Source organism: Lygodium microphyllum, chromosome 3, assembly GCF_053477565.2.
Source record: "Lygodium microphyllum isolate KBCC chromosome 3, Lygodium_microphyllum_v1.1.10, whole genome shotgun sequence".
Classification (NCBI taxonomy): Eukaryota; Viridiplantae; Streptophyta; class Polypodiopsida; order Schizaeales; family Lygodiaceae; genus Lygodium; species Lygodium microphyllum.
Genome location: NC_141137.1, coordinates 126524911 through 126538564, shown reverse-complemented (window position 1 = coordinate 126538564; position 13654 = coordinate 126524911).

Sequence of the window (13654 nt, the reverse complement as noted above, 5' to 3'; positions counted from 1 at the left end):
GAGCACTTACCTACTCACTAAGATGGATCAACATTTCGTCAAAGTCACCAGGGGCAATGTTACCAATGTCACCTATGGATCGTACTTGTCTGCCTTCTTCATCTACTCAGGTTTACAGAAGAGTGTGCCTCCACCTCCTCCATCTGATCCAGTACCTCCTCCTCCACCTTCAGATGAGTCAGAACCAATTGAGATAGAAGATTTGGATTCTCCGCCTCCCCTGGTCATACAGCGCAAACGCTTGAAGCGGGTAGTGGATAAAGCTCCTTCAGTTCTTCCTTCAGTGCCCATTCCTGCTACCTCTGGCAGTGATCTCCCTCGCTATCTCACATGTAATAACCTGTTCAGAGCACACCGAGAAGGTTAGTTGGATATATCAGTTCCCTCACTGAACAGTCTAGTCTCAGGAGATGCAATTCCTTTCCTATGTAAAGACATTCAGAGTTCCATTGAATTGTCAGTGACAGCCTGTGTTCAACAGCTGTATGCTTCCTTTTATGAAGAACTGATGCAGTCTAAGGACCAGTTGCATAAGGCAACACCCGAGTTAGCCTCTGCTAAGGATACCCTAGCAGATTTGTTCAAGCAGATGGAGCAACAAACCCAACTGGTTGCAACCCAAAGAGATGAGATATCTTCTTTGAAGATTCAATTAACAGAGGCTCAATTAGAGGTTACTAGCCTTTCAGAGGAGAAGGAGAGGATGTCCAAAGAAGCGCAGGAGTTCCAAACTCTTTTAGATGTTAAACTTTCAGCCTTACAGACTATTAATGACACAGTGGAATCACAAGCTTCCCAAATCAAGCAGTTGCAAGATCAACTGGCAAAGTCATGGTCTGTTCCTCCAAGTCCTAATGTTCCCTTGATCCCTTCTCTTTCACAGCAGGACTTGGCAGTTCTTGGGAGACATGCTACCTTGTGTCCTCTCTTCCAAGATAAAGTGGAAAGATTGCAATCCAGAATGGATTTGTTATGGTCTACATTTGAGCAGTATCAGGAATATGTTCCTCCAGACCATTCTTTCTTTGTCCACTATCAACAACAGAAGTTGGCCTTCTACATGAAGCTTTCCATGATGGATCTTCCTATTCCAGAGGATGGTTGGAGTGGGGCTTGGTCTCCTGAGTTGCTGATAGAGGTGGTAAGGATGGTGTTTGAAGATTCTGTCCACGACAGATACCATGTTGATGTCATATATGTATCTATGAGGAGACTTGTTGATTCCAGATGAAGTGGATATGGCTTGGTATGTGGGAGACGTGGTTTTACCAGCTGTTTTGTATGTCAACCATTTGGAGTTGCGCATAGATGACATGTTTCAGAGTTACTCCTCCAAAGTGGCTACTTGCCCTCCGAGTAGGAATTCCACCTTAGCAGTTTGTCTAGTGCAAATGATTTCTCTCCCATTTTCTAGTTCAACAAGCAAGGTAGGTACAGCTATAGTGGCTATTTCTAAACTTTTAGCACAAGATGGTGAGATGAAGGAATGAGTGCTGCCATAGTGAATCAGGGTTTTGAAATTCTTACCTAGGTAATCTGATGGTATTTGGATTATTGAGAACTGGCGCTTTGGTCCCTTTTTATGGAGAGCGGCATGAATGGATGCCCTCTCAATCTCAGCTTCCATGGATGGGTCTTCTTCTTTGTTGATTCCCTTAGTGGAGATATTGGAAGTTTTTGCCCTTCCCATTGTTGCACAATCCTGGCCACGGGTAGCTCTGGCTTGGCTACTGAATTTCCCTTGGCGACGCTCTTCGCCAAGTTTGGGACATTCCCTTTTGGAGTGTCCAGGTTCATTACAGTGGAAACATCACATCTTTGATCTCTTCTTTGAGTGGGGACAAAGTTATTGATTGCATTTGCCCTTGGCTTCGTTGGCCTTGACTTTGTCCTTGAGCCCTCTTGAATTGAGCTTTCAACATTCTTTTATTCTAGTCCTTGTAAGACCATGGTCTATTATTCTTGGGCTTTGATTGGACTTCTTGGGCAATAGGTCCTAGTCTTATCAATGCATCTTGCAAATCCGAAGGACCCATTGATTCCAACCAAGTGTTCAATGGTGGGTTCAATCCATCACAGAACTTTGAAACTTGTTGGGGAATGCTCATGGTTGGATCGTATTTTAGCAAGGAGACAAATCTGGAGTAGTATGCTTCCAATGATAGGCCCAATTTTTTCAATTTGAAGAACTCATTAATCTTCTGAGTTCTGTATGCAGGTGGCACGTATCTTCCCTACATGGCTTCCTTTAGCTTATCTCAAGTTATTGTGTTTTCAGAAATTGCTTGGTCCTTACACCATTGCTTCCACCAGAGCTTAGCTTCTCCGATAAGTTTGAGCTTGGCAATCATGGCCTGATTCACAGGTGTTGTTCCTGCTACACTGAAGTAATCTTCCATGGATTCAATCCATACTTCAGTATCAGCTTCAATAGTCTCCCTTTTTCATCAAATTTTGGTGGTTTAATCTGTTTGAGGAGAAACTTCTTCTCTTGTGCCTCCGTTGGGCTTAGTGTGGACACAAGACTCTCGTTTTGCGCTTGGGGTTGTATCTAGTTTTGGATTAAAACCTTCGTGTTAAGATAATATTTAAATTTCTCTACACCTCTTGAATCCATGCTCAAAGTTATTTTTCATCGATACTATACATCAATTCAAATGAACATAAAATTATTATTTATTCATAAAGAAGCATAGGCCTCGAGTACAATTATTCGGGAATAGATAAAGATTGGCTGGGATGATTTTCTCTCCACAAGATACATCAATGCCAAGTTAATAATTCCATGTTGGATTCAACTACAAGGGACATAATAGTAATATGGATTGGGAGAATGGATTCTCAGAAAGCGGTAAGTCATGGGAAGCTTGAGAAGTCCCCATTTTTGGACACCATGCCGTTCATTTCACCCCATTATTTTAATTTTGTTAGTTGACAAGACTTTGACGACCTCATCATAGATGTAGCAATTTTGTTCTACTTGCCGGCATCCGATGTGTAGGATCAAATTTACACGAGCCTCATGGAAGATGAATAACTTGATGACCTTCAAGTCCTCCAACCATTTTACCCTCTTCAAATTATTTTGAAGATAGGGTCAATTGGCATCTATATAACAATATCCTATGCTCCAAGTCCAACGCCTTTCCACATACAGCGGTGAAGGGTTGTAGAGTCGATCCAAGCTCCCCATCATGCCAGATCATCGGCAATAACTTGAAGAGTTCATAGCCATCTTGAACATGATGTGAAATACGAGGAACCTGCTGCATGCCTTGTAAGTCTGGAAGCCGCAACAATCCCCAAATGAGTAATAGAGAAAATTATTTTTCCTAATGAGAACATCACTTCTCCCTTCCCAATTTATCCCTGCCCGGATGGTTTTATTCACTAGTTCATTCTAATACCAACTGTAGCCCGCCTATCGGCTGTCCAAGCACGTTTTAGCGGTCCGTCGAAAAAAAAATCTGTGTCGCAGCCCGGCACTCCAAGGGAATGTTCCGGGGTTTGTCACCTAGGGTTTCCCAAGTCTGCCTCGTAATGGAACATTCACGGCCAAACCCACTAGGATCGACCTGAAATTTGGGTTCCTAGGGCCAAGGTCTCCTAACAGCATTTTAGCATCGGGTTTTGGACATCCTACTTTACGTAGAGATACCCAATCCGAAGCAGATCCATACCACACATGGTTCAAAGAGAATGGGAAACAAGAGGGATGCATCGCTCAACCTCTCTGCCCATAGGGCATAGTCCCATTTCGGTCCCCTAAAATGGCATGAATCGGGTTCTAGCTTAACAATACCTAAAGGTCGAATGCCGGTAGAAACTTGCGAGAAGCCTCCCAATACTCTCGGACCACCATGCCATAGGACGGATCCGTCAGGGTTCCGCGCCCACCCACTTCCCTCAATGGGCATTCTTTAGTTACCTAATTAGGTCCTATCATATTTATGTGGGACATTTAGAAATAGCTTCCTTGATTAAGCCTTTTAGGAAACATGGTTCATTTGCATAACTTATGGCACTGACACAAAAACAATCCATGCAAGTTCATTGGAAGTAAACCTTATATTATCATCTTAACTAAAACAAAAGTCTCATCCAAAAAGGACAGATTCTAAAATTTGTGGGGATGCATCTTATTTCCTCCAAGTTTTTGCCCTTGCACTAGTAACAAGGCCTCGAGCATCTATTTCGAGTCAAGTAGATCATTTGAGTAGGACCTGGAGGCAGGGAATTTACAGCTAGAGCCCTCCTGGCATCAAGCATCTTCCTACATTCAAGTTGACCCACAGAGAGACCTCTCGTGGCGGTTTCAGTCCACATTCTTGTCACGGTTATTTGGAACCCCCTTGGCTAGGGTTGGCTGCCAGCTGGGGGTAGCTTGGGCCTGCCCTCCTTGAATTCAACCTGATTCATTATTCAAATTTATGTTGTGAGCTTGGGTCATTCATTCCTTTCACAAACATTGAATCTAGATTTACAAGCACAAACAAACAATGAAGGCGAGTGCTCTCAGGACATTTGCTAAAGTGGAGTCCTCATCTCTGATGCTAACATATCCTTTCTTGATCATTCCCACATAAGCGTCATTTTCCATTATTTTTCGGGGGATAGAGAATACCTTCTCCTTGGCCTCACTACTATGTATTAGGGTAGAGAAATTACACTATAGTTTCAGATGATGGCTCCCCTGGGTTACTATCCTTTGGTCCCCCTATCTTAAGATCTCGGTCTAGGGTTTTGTTGGGTCAATTGGTAATCATCTTTTTCATCTTAGAACTCTATCAGGTTCTAAGTTCACCCTAGGGTTTCCTCATCTTCAAGATAATGGAAACTTGTGTTTACTCCTCTTGCAATACAAAGGTAAAGCAAGTCTATTTACCATTCTGAAATAGTTATGAGCATCCAATGTAGCTTGGTGAGTAGTCATTCTCCTTGTGGGTACTACATTCGAGCTTCCTTGTGTTAGCTTTGGGATGTTTCATATTTTGGAAATGATATACCTAAGCATGTTTTGGGTTCATCATGGTTGGCTACCGGGGTAGAGACCAAAGAGCGTGTTGACTCCAAATCAAAATATGGTGGTAAGGACAAACCGATTTATCTGTGACTAAGATCCTAGGTGGGTCGAGCTAAATCTTGGTTTTGCTTATCGGCCCGGACCTCATTTACCAAACTATTCCTTTCAAATAAGCTCAACATTTCACATGGGCATCCTAATCTACCTTTTTAGATGCATATCCCATTATGTGGTGCAATTGAAGCTATTCATGATGCCATGCATGTAATATTTCCGCACGAAATATTAATGATCTTGGACCCCGCACATCCCGCGCAAGAGCAACTTAAAGTAAGCTCCCGCAATGATAAAAGTTGATGGGCTAAGTGCTCCCTCCGCATGCGCTAGCAAACTTCAGCCCGCGTTGTGTATAAGAGGCCATGGCTCAAAAGTCGTAGTTCCATGTGGGAACACCCTTCACGGAAAAAGAAAATGGATAATGGATAATTTTTTGGCAATTTTTTTTATAATAACCCCCTCCCCTTCAGCCGTTGCATGGTGGGGGAGAGGGAGTGTGAGAGGAGCATGAGCTAAGTGGAGTAGAGAGGAGCATGGGGAGGGGAACATGCCACCACCCACGTGTGTGGCTACCCCCCCAGCCTATAAGAACTCCTCTCAAGCTTGAGAGGAGGGAGGGGAGGGAATCACGCTACCTGCCCTGCTGCCGTGAGGAGCCGCCAAGCTGCCGCTGTTGCCATGCTGCTGCCACACCCCTTGCCATCATCACCATCACCATCATCATCATAATCATCATCCTCTTCCTCTCCTTCATCGTCATCCTCATCATCCTCTCCTCCAATAATTTTATCTCTCCACGTCATCTTCTGTGGAACAAAAGCTTGGAAGCTTTTCTTGGAAGCTTCTAACTAGGGTTCCATAAGCCTTGTTCTCCCGTGCTTCCCCTGGTTTTTAAAACGGAGGTTGCAAGGGCCGATCCCTGTGAAGGGAAGTAAGTAGGCAGGCAAAAGGAAATTTTGGGAACCGGATAAAGGGCAAGGAGAGTTTTCCGAGTCAAGATCCACGCCCTTGATGGCTCCCAAGAAAAAGACACGAGGCGCACACACAGGAGCTTCCACCCCGAATACGTGAGTGGACAACGCCCTAAGTCCTAATGCCCAGGTTTCGTTAAATAGTCCGGCATGAAAATAATGCATTAAGCATGCTTAAATATCGTAGGCAAGTTTAAACACATTGGGAAATTTATTTTCTTGCCCGATAAAAAAATCTAGTTGCATGTCGTGCATTTGAAATTGCTTGCACTTCCATGGTCAAGTTGCAAATCCTGCACGCATGATGCATAAGTAAAAAGACGGAATTGTGCAAAGGCATCTTGTTGCACCTCACAAAGGATAGGACATATAACTCGTAACGCATTTATGTAATTAATTCTTGGTTGTGTCTTGCGGTTAAGGCATGCAATGATAATTACATCCTAGGTCCGGGCTAAGTGCTAAAGGACGGATTAGATCAATAATGGTCTCATGGCATTCGCTCATGCATGGAGTTCTTTTATCGAAGTTTGTATTTAGGAAAGGATGCATCTTCATATTAAAGCTTGAATTCAATGCATTAAACATAGGGTTTATAAGCATAGTTCTGAATGTAAATCAACGTCACATAAGGCAAGGAAAAGAAAAGTTCACTGAAGATCCTTTAGTTGCAAAAAGGTCTACGAACTTGAATTTGCATACTCGCATGGAATGGTGCATCCCACTTCTCTTATAGTTACTTGCATCTTTTAGAGGAAAGTACTTGCTAATTAGAAGGAAGTAATTGCATCTTTAAAAAGGATGTATGTCTCTAATCGTGGGTTGGTTAATCAACTAAGTAATTCGCGTATAGTTAAGTAGCTCACATGAAAATCATAAAGGTACGATTAGATTGTATATGACAATCACCTCAATGTGCTAGGTAGGATTAAGACATGGTAAAATTCTACCTAGTATCGCACTCCAGTTGCCGACGTAATATTTCTGATCCCAAAGATCCTACCCACATTCATGCAATGTCAGGGTTAACTAAACGCCCATGCAAGAATGATCTAGGGTTCTTACCCTAGTGATCGGATGACCAAATGCTAGATTTTTGCAAGGAAACTAGGAACCCTAGGGCCAAAGCATCATCGGCTTAGTAGGGTTAAGGTTGGGTTGGGTCAAGAGGACTTCCAAACCCATTATCTTGATCAAAAGTATTCTTGACCAAGGAATACTGTGTGATGGGAGAAATAATTCCACAAGCTAGGTGCGACACCTATCTCGTGCAACAAGTTGCAACGTCGCAAGATTTTGTGCCTAAATCGCAAAATGGTATTGCCACTCCTTAGAGCAAGTTGGTGAGTTCGAAGTACAAGTCTAATTTTCTAGAGGAGGAGTAGTCATCCTATTACATAACCCTTCCTTAAGGCTGATTTGCTAAGTTAGGGAAATTATGAATTGCCTAGCAGACAATCGACCAATCAAATGAGGACAACAGGGTTGTCCAGGATTTATCGACCTTAATAGAAGGAAGCCTAAAGTATTGACAATTTGGGTTAACAGGGTATAAACCCTAACCTAAGGAAAAAGGGTAAACAAGCAACTCAGCTTACGAAACCCTTGGAATCTTGCCAAGTCGCGATTGATCCCGGACCAAATGCTGGATGTATTCGGAGAGAAGGATTCACACCTTAGCAGTTGGCCATATAAACGACCACTGGAGTGTTTGTGTTTGTACACTTAGGAGCACTATTTGTTCTTCTTTGCTCAAGTAACTAATGTTGGAAGATAACTAATGCTTCAGGTTGAAAGCCTGGAGGGAGAGGCAGCATCAGTTACCCCCGACTATCAGCCTGACCCTATCCAAGGGGGTTGTTAGCTGCGCCGGGTACGTGGACCAAACCCGCTGCGAGAGGTCTCTCTGTGGGTGCTACTTGGAGCAAGAGGACGCTTGGGTGCCAGGGGAGCTCTACTGTAAATCCCTTGCCTCCCGACCCTGCACAAGAGGTCGACGTGACTCGAGATGGGATCTTGAGGCCCGCATACTAGTCTATGGGCGGAACTTGGAATAACGATCCTTGAGGATTGCTTGAATTGCCTTCGGGCGGATTATGGAATAGCCTTCGGGCAAAATAGCCTTCGGGCTGGATTATATGATGTATTTCAAAGACTGATAAATAAAGATCAAATGTTGAAAATGAACTTGTTTGACATTTTTTTTCTATGTCAGTGCCTAAGTTACGTGAAGGAACCAATGATTAATTGGTTAATTAAAGAAGTTGTTTTTGTGTGTCAAACTAAATGTGGTAGGTAATTAGATAACTAAAGCAAATTGAGGAAAGTGCGGTGGATGTGACCATGGGTCCGTCCTACGGAAAGATCCTACCCACATTCACGCAATGTTAGGGTTAACTAAACGCCCATGCAAGAATGATCTAGGGTTCTCACCCTAGTGATCGGATGACCAAATGCTAGATTTCCGCAAGGAAACTAGGAACCCTAGGGCCAAAGCGTTATCGGCTTAGTAGGGTTAAGGTTGGGTTGGGTCAAGAGGACTTCCAAACCCATTATCTTGATCAAAAGTATTCTTGACCAAGGAATAGCGTGTGATGGGAGAAATAATCCCATAAGGTAGGTGCGACACCTATCTCGTGCAACAAGTTGCAACGTCGCATGATTTTGTGCCTAAATCACAAAATGGTATTGCCACTCCTTAGAGCAAGTTGGCGAGTTCGAAGTACAAGTCTAATTTTCTAGAGGAGGAGTAGTCATCCTGTTATATAACCCTTCCTTGAGGCTGATTTGCCAAGTTAGGGAAATTATGAATTTCCTAGCAGACAATTGACCAATCAAATGAGGACAACGGGGTTGTCCAGGATTTATCAATCTTAATAAAAGAGTATTGACAATTTGGGTTAACAGGGTATAAACCCTAACCTAAGGAAAAAGGGTAAACAAGCAACTCAGCTTACGAAACCCTTGGGATCTTGCCAAGTCGCGATTGATCCCGGACCGAATGCTGGATGTATTCGAAGAGAAGGATTCACACCTTAGTAGTTGGCCGTATAAACGACCACTAGAGTGTTTGTGTTTGTACACTTAGGAGCACTATTTGTTCTTCTTTGCTCAAGGAACTAATGTTGGAAAATAACTAATGCTTCAAGTTGAAAGCCTGGAGGGAGAGGCAGGATCAGTTACCCCCGACTATCAGCCTGACCCTATCCAAGGGGGTTGTTAGCCACGCCGGGTACGTGGACCAAACCCGCTGTGAGAGGTCTCTCTGTGGGTGCTACTTGGAGTAGGAGGACGCTTGGGTGCCACGGGGGCTCTGTCGTAAATCCCTTGCCTCCGGACCTTGCACAAGAGACCGACGTGACTCGAGATGGGATCTCAAGGCCCGCATACTAGTCTATGGACGGAACTTGGAATAGCGATCCCTGAGGATTGCTAGAATTGCCTTCGAGCGGATTATGGAATAGCCTTCAGGCGAGATAGCCTTCGGGCTGGATTATATGATGTATTCGAAAGACTGATAAATAAAGATCAAATGTTGAAAAGGAACTTGTTTGACATTGTTTTTCTATGTCAGTGCCTAAGTTACGTGAAAGAATCAATGATTAATTGGTTAATTAAAGAAGTTGTTTTTGTGTATCAAACTAAATGTGGTAGGTAATTAGATAACCAAAGCAACTTGAGGAAAGTGCGGTGGATGTGACCATGGGTCCATCCTACGGAAGGGTGGTCCCCGTTGGCCGAGAACTTTTCTCAAAGGAATTGACAGCGACGAAAACAATGACCTAGAATCTATAAAGCTAGAGTCCTGATTTATACTGTTTTAGGGGAATGGAATGGGACTATGCCTTACGGGTAGAGAAGTCGAGCTTCGCATCCCTCTCATTTTCCATTCTTCTTGAACCAAGTGCAGTATAAATCCGCTTCAATTATGATGTTTCTGCATAAAATAGTTTGTTTGGGGCTCGACACTAGTTACCTGCAAGGAACTTGACCATTAGGGAAACCCTAATTCAGGCCGGTCCTAAGTGGGAACGGCTGGAATGCTTCCACTTCGTGAAAGACTCGGGAAGACCTAGATTGCAAACCCCGTGACATTCCATGGGAGTGCCAGGCGGCGCTTTCTAGACTCTCTTCCCGATGGGCTGCTAAGATGTGTCCTACAAGTGGACAGGGAGACACGTTACAATGCAAGTCCCAATGCCAATTTTCCTTGAGTTGTCGATGTGATGCGAGGTCCTTACTCATAAAAATCCCTTCGAGTACATTTATGCACCTTAGAAGGCATGACCTAATTACTCAAACACGAGTGTACATGCATTCACTGTAAATGCAAGTTAATTCTCTACGATGGACTATGGAGTACATCTAATCTATACGGAATATTTATTGTAATATCTCCGCACAATAAAAGTTAGTTGGTTAGTTCGAAAGTTAGTTAGTCAAAAAAATAAGTTAGTAAGATTACTAACTAAAGACTAACTAAGGTAAAAACTAACTAATATTAATTATTAATCATTTTTATTTAATTTAAAATATTTTATTTAGAAAATCAAGAGTCGTAAATTTGATATTTTTCTTGGATTGGCAAGGACCGTAACCACCCTTCACGTAAATTACAACGTGAATGAGACTTGTGAGTTATATTAATCACTAGGTTAATGTGTATAGTTTGGATGGTCTAAAAATATTAGATTTTAGAAAAAACTAGTATATTTTAGATAGATATTATCCTTTTTAAAAAAAAGATATGGAGATTTTTAGAAGTGGATGTCATTTAAAAGAAAAGACAAGTGATATTTTAGTTAGTTTGGAGATTTTATAAAAAGAAAAAAATAAAGAGAGGATTTGTGAAATCGCGCGCGCCGCGATCGCAGTCTACAGGCAGTGGACAATACTTTGAACAGGGAAAAGAAGAAGGAGTGATCTAAGAGCTTTCGAAGCAAGTGTCTTGGAGTTTTACCCCCCTTTCGGAGCCAATGGAACCATCAGATTTATAATCCAAGCATCATATCACTGATCTTTCCAAGATCCCCCTCCACAAAGAGCTCCACTTCTCAACCACAAGCCCTATTCTCTAATTCACTATAAATATGGGGCATGGGAGAGGCATAAGAAAGCATAAGGAGACCCCGAGAGGGTGAGAGAGAGAGGTAGAGAGGAGGATACTCCTCCAAGAGATTGTGAGGAAGAGCTTGAAAGAGAACTTGAGAGAGAGAGAGAGAGAGAGAGAGAGAGAGAGAGAGAGAGAGAGAGAGAGAGAGAGAGAGAGAGAGAGAGAGAGAGAGAGAGAAGAGTCACCCCGAGAGGCTGCAAGGAAGAGAATTAGCTCAATTCCCTCTATCTCGATCCTCGACTTAACCATCTTCTCTTACGCTCTCCCATCTTGAATCTATTCTACCTTCTTAATCTCTTGAGTCTACCTGCGGATGATGGCCTCTAAGCGAAGAATGCCGCGTGCGGATGATAATCCTGCAACCAACAAGGCTTTGGGCAAAGGCATCACCGTCAATCCAACTGCGGTTCCGGTCATAAGTAATGTATTTTCAAATTGATAGATGCTTGCTTTGATTCTCGTATGAGATACGTTAGGCCCCATACTACGATGCACGAGTATAGGTCATGGAAAATGATAAATTTCATCTCACCTACTCGGAAGATGGAGTTTGTGAAGTGCATATATCAAGGGAAGATAATTGCACCTAGTTACATATGACTTATTTGCTAGTAGAGCAATTACAAGGAAGAATTAGTCAAGCGTTATGAATGCCATAGTCATCAAAAGAACGACATTAAAAGATTGTGCATACAAGTGCTAGATTAAAGTATAGTCAAGGGTTACAAATAGCATAATTACTAAAAGAATTTGACATTGAGAATCATGAATAGAAAGTACTAGTTTAAAGTTTAGATACTTCAAAAGTACTTAGCCTAAGAGCCCAAATATTAAGAAAAACTAGATTCTAGCTCAATGGAAGGCCTGTTGGAGTCTAATTACTTGAGATCATCTCACACTTATCTTATCAAGTATCTACACGTTATGCCTATAACATGTTTGATATATGAGGATAATTTTCTAGTTGCCTCATGACTTGACTAAGAGCTAGTACAAGAAATTGATCATAAGGGTTAAAACTAGGATGTCTTGAGATCCGTTGGATAACGATGACTTTTGCCAATCCAAATCCAGGGTTGGGTTACCAATCAAGGTAAGTGACCTATAGAACTTACATCATGAATAGTGTTTGAGCCCTTAACATATGCCCTAGTCGAAGGAAGGAAGTGTTAAGAACATTTTTGCATAATATTGCTCTTAGATCCCAATGGGGAGAGCAATTATGCAATGGGAAATATTATTTCATTTACTCTTGCATTGTTTTGGAAAGAATGCAATTGGTTTTGTTGGTTGATCAAACAATATCCTAAATGCTTTTACATTCAACTGGTTGTTAGTTGTTGTTTGGATGATTATTCCAAGTGCTTGTGATTTATGGTAAATGCATGGCAAGGGTCTGTGATGACAAGTCGCCATGGGAATAAAGGAATGTTTTCTTGGAAAATGATATTAGGCTGAATGCCTTGTTTGTGCTTGATTCTTAAAGGATTTAATTAAGGAAGGATATATTGTACGGGTGGATCACCTCCATGGTCGCACCGCGTATTAACCTGAGAGGGCACTGCTCGATTCATGGGCCGAAGGTCGAGTGGTGAAAAGGCCAACCATGGGAATGATGTTTTGCTCCTAGACAGCTTGCGGGTCAGTTGGAGCTCTGGACACCCCTTGCTAGGTCTAGAATGGAGTTGAAAACCTCAGTTGCCCCCAACATCTGGGCATGTTGGGAGATCCTATTCTAGATAAAGGATTGAGTTTGTGGTGCCATGTGAATTGGACCAGTTACTTCTGCATGGTAGAAGGGATATTTCTGTTGGACAGAAGCGATACATAATTTCTCCTGTATGGGCGGGGGACAAAGATTAACTTGAAGATAAGTTAAGGAGCTTGTTTGAACTTGTTTGTCAATAGATTGCTTTGCTATGTTTTCATGTTGGTGCTATAAGTTATGCGAACGAACCCTGTTCCCTAAAAAGCTTAATTAATGAAGCTGACTTTAAGTGTCACACATAAATGTGGTAGGACCTAATTAGAAAACAAAAGCTATTAAGGGAAGCGGGTGGGCGAAACCCCCGATGGGTCCGTCCTACAGCAGGGTGGTCCCAGAGAACTGGGAGGCTTCTCATAAGTTTTTATCGTCATTCGACCTTTAGGTATTGATAGGTTAGAACCCAATTCATACCGTTTTAGGGGACCGGAATGGGACTATGCCCTATGGGCAGAGAGGTTGAGTAGCGCATCCCTCTCGTTTTCCATTCTCTTTGAACCAAGTGTGGCATGGGTATGCTTTGGATTGGGTATCTCTGCATAAAGTAGGATGTCCAAAACCCGACGCTAGAATGCTAACAGGAGACCTTGACAACTAGAAACCCGAATTTCAGGTCGATCCTAGTGGGTTCGGTCGTGAACATTCCGTTGCGAGGCAAATTCGGGAAACCCTAGGTGACAAAACTCGGAACATTTCCTGGGAGTGCCGGGCAGCGACACTTAGAT